At 46.3% G+C, this 12,076-nt stretch overlaps 1 long non-coding RNA gene across 1 annotated transcript; it reads right to left on the bottom strand.

Moving 5' to 3' along the window:
- Nucleotides 1-367: 367 nt before the first annotated feature.
- Nucleotides 368-4,351, bottom strand: LOC111262190 (uncharacterized). The gene is made up of 2 exons (XR_002681447.2): nt 2,929-4,351; nt 368-913 (listed from the first exon to the last, which is right to left on the bottom strand). It is a non-coding gene; the product is annotated as an uncharacterized LOC111262190 (long non-coding RNA).
- Nucleotides 4,352-12,076: the final 7,725 nt, after the last annotated feature.

The following is a 12,076-nucleotide window of genomic DNA, read 5'->3' as shown; positions in this document are numbered from 1 at the left end:
TGCAAGGCCCTTACGAGGGCAAACAATGACGGCGTTGCGCTGCCGTGATCCAGTCTCACTGGGCTAGGCTGACATCTACGCCAATCAAGTAAATATCTTAGGCGCAGAGGCGGGTGGGCTAGGTAGGGGGCAAAAAAAAATTCGGGTGGGACATCGGGCTGTACACAGCTTCATTCAACTCACCTGTTGACTTTTTTAGATGAAAAAAAGTTGCACTGCGATTTTTCCATTAGATATCCATTAAAATATACGGAACGATTAGCCAGAGTGGTATTCTCTGATTAAATTTACTAACGTACACATTAAACGTAAGTTATATTATTGTTTCATGCTGCCTATGTACATAAATAAAAAAAAATGTACTGAGTTTGATATCTGTCCACTTTAACGTTGTGGTTTGCATTTTATTGTTATATAATGATATTTACGCTGGCATTACAAAGGGAGGAACCGGCTGCCGGCGCTCAAGGATTTGATAGGATTTAAAACTTGGCAGGTACCTGTTCCAATATGTGCTGCTTGTCAGTATTGTTTTTTTTTGAAAAATGAAACATTCAGTTGTGATATCTAAGATCTTGTCCAGCAAATTGTCCTTTAATATTTTAATGTATCAGATACATGTACATTTTTATCGTTACTCAAGTAGTAATGTATTCCAATGCATATCAGGCATCTTTCTAGGTAATTGCGCACAAAATTTCCAAGAACCTTTTTAACGCACCATGGCGCAGGAGTAGATTGGCGGCTTGGAACAAAGCACTTATCTACCTAACTTGGATACATAAATAAGAAACGAACTTGTTAAATATGACTATTATCTTTATGTATAAAAGTGTGTTACAAGATGTAGCACTCACCATGCTCAAGATACTACAAGTCCAACGTCTTCTGACCGCTCTGTACTCGTCGTGTCCTGAATATAGAGATTAAAAAAAGGTACGGTATTGTTTTTTTTTTTTTTAATAAGGAGCACTTCGTCTATATTTTTTGTTATACAATACATTTCTTAGCGCCAAATCGGGCTCAAGTCAGTGTCGAATACACACACATAGACACAGGTCGCTAAATCATGCATTTACTGATAATAACACGTAAACGGTAAAAAGTGTAACCATCTGACACTTATCAAACACTACACGAGTTCTCTTGGAAGCTCTATATGTTGAAATACGCTGTTTGTTTTCCAAGCAAGCATAGAGTTCTTCGATTTAGAATGCCCCGTTTTGCGTAAATCAGTCGTGGTGATCAGTAATAAACGCTCAATGACTATTCTTCTATATTTGTCCAATCAAAGACCACAGCTGTAGACAGCTGAGATGATTGTTTATCATCTATATTTACGGCTTACCTATAACTGCAACTTGAAACTTGTAAGTGCGGTTAAATAAATAAACAAACAAATAATGGCAATTCCAATACCGCTAACTATTCACTAGGGCTGAACTACTTTTACAAGTTTTCAGAGTCGAAGTACCGGATGCGATTCTCGCGAAGTCAAGTAGATCTGACGTCGGATTATCGCCGGGCCATATCATTTCCAGAATATTTGTTTTTTTAAATTGATTTATATATTTGTCGTGATTGAATAGTTGTGACATGATTGGCAAATAAGTTGAACACCGCTATATCGAAGAAGACCAATGTGAATAGTAATATTAGTGGCGCTCAATTATTGTTAGCTCAATCCAGCCTGGTGGTCGAAGCTTACTGCTTCAGACGAAGTTAACCAACAAAGCATGCCATTGGCTCGGATTTCAGAAAAGATAATGCAAGTTAGACCCATCGGCCTCTGGGTCGCGCTGTTTCGATAGCACATTGGGTCGACTACCCAACATCCTTAACGTCTAGATTTTTTGCCTGTACCATCGGAGACGGTGGCAACAATGTCCCGTCCCGACTCGAGGCAGCAAGTTGCATATGGTGCTATACTGAGCGATATGCGCAAATATTTGCACTTCAACTCACTTGCCGGTAGCCTCACCGCGCTCGAAGAGCCGCTACTCGGCTAAATCTCGTCAAGCGCTCGGCATCACCTACTGTTCTAGGGACCCATTGGTTCGACAGGCGATAGCTAAGATCAGCCTTCGACCACCAAAATATATCATACACGCAGCTGATGAGTACGTTGTTTCTGCAGAGCGACTCGGCAGTCGGGTAATGGCAAGCAAAGTTATTTTCATCAAGCATTTTCATTTAGGCGCATTTGTATACATTTGCAGTAAGCTGACAGGTTTGTAGTATCTAGCTTGCGTCCGTGTTGAAAGCGCGTTCTGTGTTAGACAACAGAAAATACTCTTTAACATCTTCTGAGAACAGTTGCGTCTTAGGGCAACACTGAACTACACTTAACTTTAAGCTAAATTATTTTTATTCAAGTGTGATGCGCACTAGGTAAGAGCCGTTCGAGCTGAATATCTTTGATTATTGCTTGAGTTATTTACGCGCTCGGACTGTCGCTGGGGTAAGGCTAATGATGAGTGTATATTCAATAATATGTATTCGTGCAAAAATAATAACACGTTTATTTACAAGTTAACGAATCGCTCGATCATATTAATGAACCTCGCTTGTACGACATAACTAGTTACCCCTTCAATATTATTTCCGCTACGCTCGTTTTCAGCATTGAACGCCCCGCAGGTGATTACATGACGTCAACCACGGTCCACATTGGCGTCGATATTACTGTTACTATTTACCGCTGCCATTTTTCCCCCCCATCTACTATGTACCTAAGTCAGATTATGAACGATCTGCGCGCCCGTACTCATAGTTTAACTATGTATTCTTCCTTAGATTTTCTCTCCCGACAGCCACCTTTTCCTACTATCTCATTTAGTCGACACAAACCAGCCCTATCCCGTAAGTGTCCCCTTCTATCTTGAGCCTTTTAGAGCCATTCTTCCTCAATGTAAATATTATGCTTACAGTTTCTAGTAGCATTTCCCCGTCTCGCCCGTATTATTGATACTTGCTAAGCATCATCTAGCTATCTTCATTGTCGCCGGTAGCCAGGGAAGCAGTCAAGCTGTCCGTTAACATCGATCGTCCGTTCTTCTTTCCTGTTTGCCATCTGATGGACTAAGTAGCACGAGGGCGTCCTTTCTACCAACCGTTGCCGTTGGCCCTTTGGCGCTGCTACCGCAATGATGAATGGACTAGTGTATGAGACTTGATTCTCATCATTGATCGATGAATGAGGCCAGTCTCCCTTAAAACCACACAGCTTGCGGAGACTGAACGGTATCTTGTATGAACTATTGTCGCTCGCTGCAGTGCCTGGCACTTCGCGTTGACTCGTATCAAAGTACCCGTTCGTCGAAGCACCCGCAGCCTCCACATGAAGGCTACCACTGCTCGACATTATGCTATCATATCATATCATCGCCGTTGATGGTCGCCGCACATGGCGGTGATGCTGTTTGTGGTCAAGACCCTTTGTGGGTCTTAGCTAAAGGACGAAAAACACGCATTAATACGGTAGGCAATCACTGCTGGATTCTTCTTTTGTTTTCGTGTTTACTTCACATGAAGTCCTTCAATGCGTTCGGCCGCCAGTAACAAGCGCTAAGCAGAGGGTGCGACAGCGATAGCAGTATCGACACGACCGTCGTTATTATGGATGATAATCTCCTCAACGATGGAAAGTTGTTCCGTGATTCGCTCGTGGTGAGCTGCGTCTTCGTGCGTGTCAAGAAATATCCATCCATATCGCTCTCGTGTGCCATCAGGTATCAGGTTCCGAAGGATGAGTGACTGACCGTCAACAAAGAAGCAACTGGCTGCGCTGGCCATGCGTAACTCGGTGTTAATGTTCAACATTGTCTGCAATGATAGCTTGCGACAGAAGAGAAATCGTTAATGATGCGAGCGAGCTAATGATACAGAAAGAGAGAAAGACGCAAGCGACATGACCTTACCACTGCAGTAAAACGAGCGGCTGTTTCATCAATGTCTTCACCGGTGGTGCTTGTACTAACCAAACAATGCCTATGGCAAACTAGCGTATTACATATCGGGAGCATATTAAGATTGGTTAGGGGGAATTAAGTAGCCGCTTATACGTAATAGGAAATTCATTCTACAGTCGAAATGATTGGCAGGAAAGCTGAGGTATAATTCATGCTTCAGAGTAAAGGGGCTCGTGGCCCTACCTTAAAACAAGCTTTGCTATCGACACGCAAAAGGCTTGCGGTGTTTCATTCAGATTGGAACGTACCTTTGCGCCTAGATCAAGCGCTCCTCACTTCTGCCCTATACCGCCGCATACAACGTTCTTGGCTATCTAGAGTATACGTGGCAGACGCATTGCGTTGAAACGTCATTAAGTTGGCTTCACACTCTATGGGCAATAATACACAGTGTTGCATATTTCTCTATCAGGAAACGGTTAACTCCTCTTTAAACCTGGTCGTCCTACTCATATTCTTTACTGAATTAATCTCCGTGTTAGGCTACATTTAACCGAATAGAAATAAGACTCAGCCTGTATACTCTACACAGTAAAATACCTTTAGCTCGAGACACAAACATAATTATCTAACGCCGCTCTTAGCGCAACTACACTGCGATGGTTTTACCTACCTCAGGTTAAGCAGTCAGTCCCCGAGTTATTGTCCTACTGGGCTTAGCCTATCTATGGCTTATCGAGTCCGTGACATCTACTCGCGACACCACGGTTACGATCGAATCCACCATAGTCAGATCTGTACACACATAGGCACTCAGAGTTACTACCGATATAGAAGCTTTAGCATAAGAAGAATGTTGTAATAGAAGGGGCTGGTTCTTTGTTGGTTCCGATCGCTCCCTGTAGCTAATCTGCTCGCACTCACCGTCCCTACCGACGCAACTTCGTTCACTTTTCGTTAGTGGCGTATCTGTCGTTCCTGTCGTAGTTTATCGTTACTGTTCAGTCTCGTCGCCGCCACCACCGCCGCCGCCGCCGCCGTCGTCGTCGTCGTCATCTCCCTCTTCGCTGTTATTCATTCACTTTTCGATTGATGATTGCTTTTCTTCCTGTTGTAGTCCGCTGTGGTACATGAACGACGCAGGCAAGCGGCAGGCGTCGAACCGTCGCCGCCGGTGAGACGGTTATAGAAGGCGACGATCTCGCACGGCAGGATCGGGATTGGTGCGTTGACAACTCTCACGAAAAACGAGACTTGGCGCGCTCTGTTTGAATTTATTTGAAACGAATGCGTCATTACGTAGGCGATTACAGAACGCTCTAAGCGCGTCAAACAATGGCCAATTCGCTGGCGCAGTATGTCACAGATCTACGTGGAACGATGAACGAATCCAAGAACGACCGTCTGCGAACTCGCTACTATCGGTAGTTCTACAATAACTACTACGAAAACATAATACGAATAACGGCGAAGAGGGAGATGACGACGACGGCGACGGCGACGGCGACGGCGGCGGCGGCGGCGGCGGTAGCGACGAGAGTGAACGGTAACGATAAACTACAACAGGAACGACGGATACGCCACTAACGATACTATAGCTATTTGCGTTTGAGATAGTATCACGTCGCGCCCAACATCCCCCTGCCGTCCCTAGAGGCATTTACATGCAACTGACTCGTGCAGAAACACATTCGCTCATAAACATACATGCAAACATACACATAAAGTGACACACCATGACATGGAGAAATAAATAAACGCGCATTGATACAACACGGGTAACAAAACCCTGGCAATCAGAGATACCTTTAAGGCTAGAGGTATACTGATTAGTTAAAACCGCCTGAAAATACGTTTTATTAAGTTTGTGTATATATACATATATGTGTATACACACATATATGCATATATCTTTACCTTTAGATGGGAGAAGGCGCTAGCCATAGTTGTATGTGATCCCTTATTCACAACAGTTTTCGAGCATTTATTTATTTTCCTTTTCACTGATAGGTGATAAAGTTTTAAAATAAAACTGATTATACTTCTTTGGAAATTACATATTAGACACAGGTAGGAAAATATTTTAGCTAATTTCTATAAAGGCATAGCCAATCTTCTAGTGGAACTTCAATAGCAGGCCACCTTTAGGATTTGCTTATTTATTTTTTACATAGCATTCCTTTCAAAAAGCTTGGTAAAAAGCATCTCCATACAAGGCAAAATATGGCGATTCCAATTATTTCCTTAGCGAACCATGCCCTCGCGATTCGAGTTCTGAGAGTGAAATTTTTACCATTGCTGTTATACATTGCGGCTCAATCATTGCTTTTAAGATAACACCCATTTTATTATAAGTGTCAACAAAATACCCGTGCAGACATCCTGGTTTGTGAGGGAAATCACGGGAATGCTTTAGTAACAGAAATAAATATTAGGATTCCTCGATCACCGTTTGTTTTCCTTAGATTAGCGCGATTGTCTACATTTCATTTAGTCCATCGATCCGTACCTCAATTCCCGGAACTGCGTACACAGCTGTTGTCTATATTAATGGATTGTACGTCTCCGGAGCCACTTAAGGTCGTTCTCTAACATATTACATCGGGAATAGCAACGAGACAGGTCCTGAATTGGACGCTTTGAGACGTTACACAGCTTTTCAAAAGGAAGCCTCACCTCTTAGTTTCTCGTCTCTACACACGACCCCTAACCAGAACCTTCCCATAGAAAAAGGAAAACTCTCAGTGTCTTCCCCATACTTCTACTGAAGCTAGAAAAAAAAACCTCATTGTCGTCGCTCTCGTCTCGCTTTATCTTTGTGTTCTTTCGTCTGCAACTTTCTGCCGGTGGGATGGCAATGTAGTCCTTTTCTTACGACCCTACAGTTCATGATATCTTGGAAGGCTCTCGCGTGGCCTCTGATCTTCGGCTACTATAGCCATTGCTGCTGCTGCTTCCTCCTTTGGCTATTTCTTGGCATGGCGAGTCCTACTGCCAGCAGGAGTTGTGGCGCTACTGATAGGGCACCGAATCGAAATGTAGAGAGTTCTTGGTTGTCTGCAGAAGCTCGACGGCAGCGGCCGAGATAGAGCAAAGCGGAGTGGATCGCGGGTGCTGCCAGCAGGGTTGGCTGACTGAACTGATCTGAAGGAGCTGTCTGTCTCGAAGGAGCAAGAAGATGATTTCCATAAAATATTCGAATACGACAACAACACTGCTGCTGCCACTAAGCGGCGCAGCAACTGCCGTCACTATGACTCGTCGCTAGGGGAGCTCATCCTCCCGCCGCCGGCCTTCGGGAGGTCCGATTTTGCTTGTGCACTAGAAGCGTCCTCGCCGTCCTTCTCTTCTTATTCTTTTTCGTCCTCGAGAAAGGAAGTGTGGGGGCAAGAACTGCCACCGAAAAGGGACTGTTTTCACGACAGCAGCAGCCGACTCACTTAGACTTGTTTCAGCCATAACGAGTGGGGAGACAGGGCGCAGCCCTGGCGAGTAGCGGCCTGTTCCGCCTGCGTTACACTCTTCAACGGCCCCCTGCTGGCTACGGCCATGACTGCGCAGATCTCTACGACGAAATGGCTCCATGTCACCGTTATCGCCCGGAGCTGGTCGAAGGTTGGACTTTGTAAGTTGAAAGAAGAAAACAGACGGAGGGATAGCTAGAGATGATACAAGGCGCAGAAGATAGATGCAGCGGCAGCAGCTTCGGCAGTCTGAGTGCAATATTCCTTTTGAAGTCAGTTGCCTTTTTTCCCGCTTTTCGGTGAGTTTGACCTGAAATCCGGACACAGGGGTCTTTCAAGGCCCTAGGGCCCTCACTTGCTTGGCTTCTTTGCCTCGCCTATCCTACCTGCTTGCTCCTGTTTCTCTGCCTCTCTCTCCTTCTCCCTCTGTCTCCCGTAAGATAGTCACATCTCTTTTTAGGGTAAAATGTCTTCAGATCTTCTCGCCCCTTCTGTTCGGGCACCGACTGTGAACACGACGCTACCTTCAATTCAAATGGACGATGGTTATCGTCTGTCTGCCATCGGGCTGCCGCTGTTATCCTTTTTGTGCCAACTAATGGACTCTGCATCAAGATGTTCAAGTTTTGATCGATCTTTGCCACTTAGTCTTGGATTGCATTTCTGCAAAAGAGAGAACGTAAGTGACAAAATCGCAAGAAAGGTCCTTCTACCAAACTGGCTTCGAGGTCGAACCCTCCCATATAAACCTTTTATTCGTCAAGGAAGTATGTCACCTTATATTGACTTTTGATATATATCAAAATATACCCGCATATATTTTTTGGACCGGTAATAGTAACGATGACTCTAATGGCATTAGACCCAACGTATTTTTTTCTTTAATTTAAGGGTTGTTATTTTTTAATATTTCGCTTTATGCTCGGCTTTCCTAGAACATGTATAACCTGAATGCCTGGTTGATCTCATTGGTAGGCTCAAATATCAAAAATACAATTAAGGTAAATTGTTTGAAGGGAACTAGCGAGAGTGTACTGCCAAAATCACTCGATACTCTACCCCGTTTTTCTAAGTTTATTTGGTATATTGAGAACTAGGTAAAAATATATAAACTCCTGTGTGCTCAGGATCAGGCGCGAATCAGAATCGTCAAGTTGGACTCAAGAGTTAGCACCACGCAGATCTTTTCTGTAAAGAAGGGTCGTTCGCAAGTCAAGTAAGGGTCATAAGCCTAACAGGGACCAGGTGAGGGGTGGACATGGATGTATCGGCCAATTATGCAGTTAGGGGCAACTGATCTGATCGCCTGCCGGCCTGTACCGTCGCTCCGTTCTACTTACGATCACATAGAGGCAGGAAATCTTAGATGGCGTGGGAGGTAACATCGGTAAATGTAGCACCAGTGAATCAGGATACACAGGCCTAGACGGCTCATGCGGACAGCAAAGCAACTGGGCAACGAATCAGAGGCGGTTGGCCGGTCCGTCCAACCATTCCTATAGATGGGAAAGCGGAAAAACCTGCAATGGAAAACCAACGAGAGATGGTAGGACACCGGAGATGGCAGGGTCGCTTTTGCGGAAAGGCGCGGCCTTCCACTAACTGACCGCCCCAAGCCGAGCCTAAGCAGGAACAGGACGGTTTAGTAGTGTTTGTAGGAAGAGTGTGTAGGGCCGTGTAGTGATTCTTACGCCTGCCGCTGCTATTGCGGCGTTGGTGCCGTCCATGCTGTTGGTCGTGGTTGTGGCGGTGGTGAGCCAGACAGGCCAATGACGGGGCAAGCAGGCTGGCAGAGGAAACAGCGAAATGCTCGCTGCTTGAGCGAGGGCTGTCCCTTATAATGCGAGTTTTCTCTTGCCTTGCTGCAAACACTACTCCGATTGATCTGATGGATGCTCCTGATCCCAAACTTGCAAGGGCCCGCGCGGAACAACTAGTTACGACAGCCTCGTAGAATTCAGATTTTATACTGCACGGGATAACGTCCAGACTACGGTTGTCTAGGTGCTAAAATTATTTGGCGTAATTTTCTACCAAACGACACCGGAGGCCAACTTTTAATAACAGATTCCAACAAAGCAAACATTATCAAATTCTGCATATATTCGCGCAGAAATACATGCACACATGTATATATAAAGACAAGCACGATTAGTCAGGAACATGTTTTTCCTGTACATCAGTAGTGTTGGCATGTGCAAAATGGCTTATGTTTAAGACCGTGCACACTCTGATATACATGGAAAACGCTAGTCCAGTGACGACATAGTGTCGAATAAATTGTCGCGACTATCCTGCCCCTTTCTTCTGGGGAGACACGAGCAAGGGGAGCCCGAATGCATAATGTAATGTAGGGGCAAGTTTGAAAAATGATGGGCCTGTATAGCTAGTGCCACCAAAGCTTCCTGTGCACCAACGAACAGTATGTTAGATCCACCAGGGGGCGCCCTCCCTTTCTCTTGCGGTGCTTTTTCTCGTTCCTGGCTCTGTGAGCGCAAACTCCCTGAGATATTTTCCGAAGTAGGTGCGTGCGTGTGTGTCTGTGTCTATGTGCGTAGGGGAATTGAGGGGAAGCAGGCTGGCACGCCGCGCTAACGGTAATGGAAGTCTTGGCAGCGGCGATGGTAGTGGACAGAGCGGACAACGACAGCAGCATTAGAGTAGCCGCAGTGACCGGCGGCTGCCGGCGAACTTCGAGTCCCTGTCGTTTGTCGCTGTGTTTCGCTTTTGACTGTTCACTCAGTAGACAGCGGGGCAATACTACCGGGCATAGCCGGTTCAGGCTCTAAGGCAGACCAACTAACTGGTCAAACAGCCACGACAGATCGGCAAAGACAGCTAGTGCACTGGAAGCAAAAGAACCAGCAAACACACCGTGACGCGGCCCGTACCATCCATAGACAGAACTACAGCAGCTGCAGCAGTTGCTGAAGCATCAGGACTCGTAACGTTTACCAAGTGGAGTTTAGTGGAACCGGACGGAACCGGTACAGTTGTCGTTGTTGAGCAGGGAAAGACTTAGTTGTCGCCGCCTCGTCGTTGTCTTCGTTTCGACGCCGGCAGACTCCTGTTCGACCAGAGAAACAGAGGGATAATAGCGGACCAAAAAGACGGACAGGCGGAAGAAGCGGCATAGGAAAAAGCAGTTAATGTAGGATGGACGGACCCATCAGTCGAACGACCGACCCACGAACGATGCAAGAACGGCGATGGCCACGACGATAGTGGCAGCAAGCCGGGCCTCCGAATCGGATGGCAGCGTCGACGAACTAGTATCAAACAGGAGCTTCTGCCACTCCGATCAATCGCCATCCCCACACTATCGTTTCGTTGTTCCTGTCTCGTCGTCCCCTGTCACTATTGCTGCCGTTTTTCCAATTGCTTTCAGACAGGCCCCATTTACTGGCTGGTAGGTTGCGTGCGTGGCAATGCGTCACTAGACGAGGCAATGGCACTTGCATCAGCATCAACGCCTGACGTCAGCTGACGCGCGTGTGACGGCAAAGCCGCCTTCGTCAACAGAAAAGTTTTAGACGGTAAGAAACCGATGCGGCAATGACCCAGTCGTCTCCGCTGCTGCTGCCGTCGCCTCCTCTTTGGCGGCTGAACGGTGGTGGCCTCCGAACCGGTTACCGGACGAAGACACGAATGAACAACGACGAAGTTAGCAGGCCTCCCATCTTCTTAAGCTAGGCGGTCTCGATGGATGAAGGCTCACTGCCATCAAGGCAGGGCTATAAGAGACGTCGAGTGATCAGAAGACAGAAGACGACAGAAAACTAAGCCGAACATGTCGGGGCTCTGTGGAAGATGGAAATGGCCGCTGTTTGATGGCGTGATGGAGTGCCTACTACAAGATAGCAGCGGAGCGCGTGCGCTCCCGGAGAAACCACGGCCATTGCTACGCGGCCGCCACACGCCGCCAGGAAAAAAGCAGCATGGAGAAGCGTCGTGCAACGATGCTGGTTAGTTCTTTGCTTCGTTCGTTTGGCGGCTAAACGGTCGCTCGATTGGACGAACATGCGATGACGGCTCGTCAGCGGCTAGTGGCCTTTGTAGCAGCACCAGGAGTAGAGTGCGCCACAGGAGGCTACCAAAGAGACAAGAGGGGTTAACGAAACGAGCAAGTGGGGTTTAAAAAAAAAGTCATGAAAATCCGTCATTGGGGGAACTTATCTGCACTGGTTCTATTCCTGACCTTTGGAGATTCGTTGGAGAACTCTGTAGCTGCAAAATTGACGTAAATATTCGTTGGAGATCTGAGCAACAATAGGATCATGGCAATCCACTATTCAGACTAGAAATCGATGCCTGGTACTTTTTGTCATCTACGAAGTGTAAAATGTTTGCAAAAAGAGAAGAATTAACCGTAAACGAAAAGTGTCATTGCCAGTAACAGCAAGGTCAGAGTCATCCAGACCTGTTTTGTTGTTGAACGAGCGTTGGACGTTCACCACTAATATATAATAATTGGCATTTTAATCACGATTCGTTTGATATAATTACCACACAGGCTGGATGGACCGTTGCCAGCTGCTACGAAGCGATGGACGGAGCACGTACACTTTGCGTTTCGGCTGCTATATTGGCGCTATGCTCCCAAATAGGCCTGTTGTCGGGTCCTTATGGTCAGGAGATCGTGGCATGGTAAATCCCAAGCTGACCATCATTTCTGCCCAGTTCCTGGTCTCTAGTCGATAA

The sequence above is a fragment of the Varroa jacobsoni genome, unplaced genomic scaffold (genome assembly GCF_002532875.2).
Source record: "Varroa jacobsoni isolate VJ856 unplaced genomic scaffold, vjacob_1.0 scaffold_633, whole genome shotgun sequence".
NCBI lineage: Eukaryota > Metazoa > Arthropoda > Arachnida > Mesostigmata > Varroidae > Varroa > Varroa jacobsoni.
This window is presented reverse-complemented; position numbering and strand designations above follow the sequence as displayed.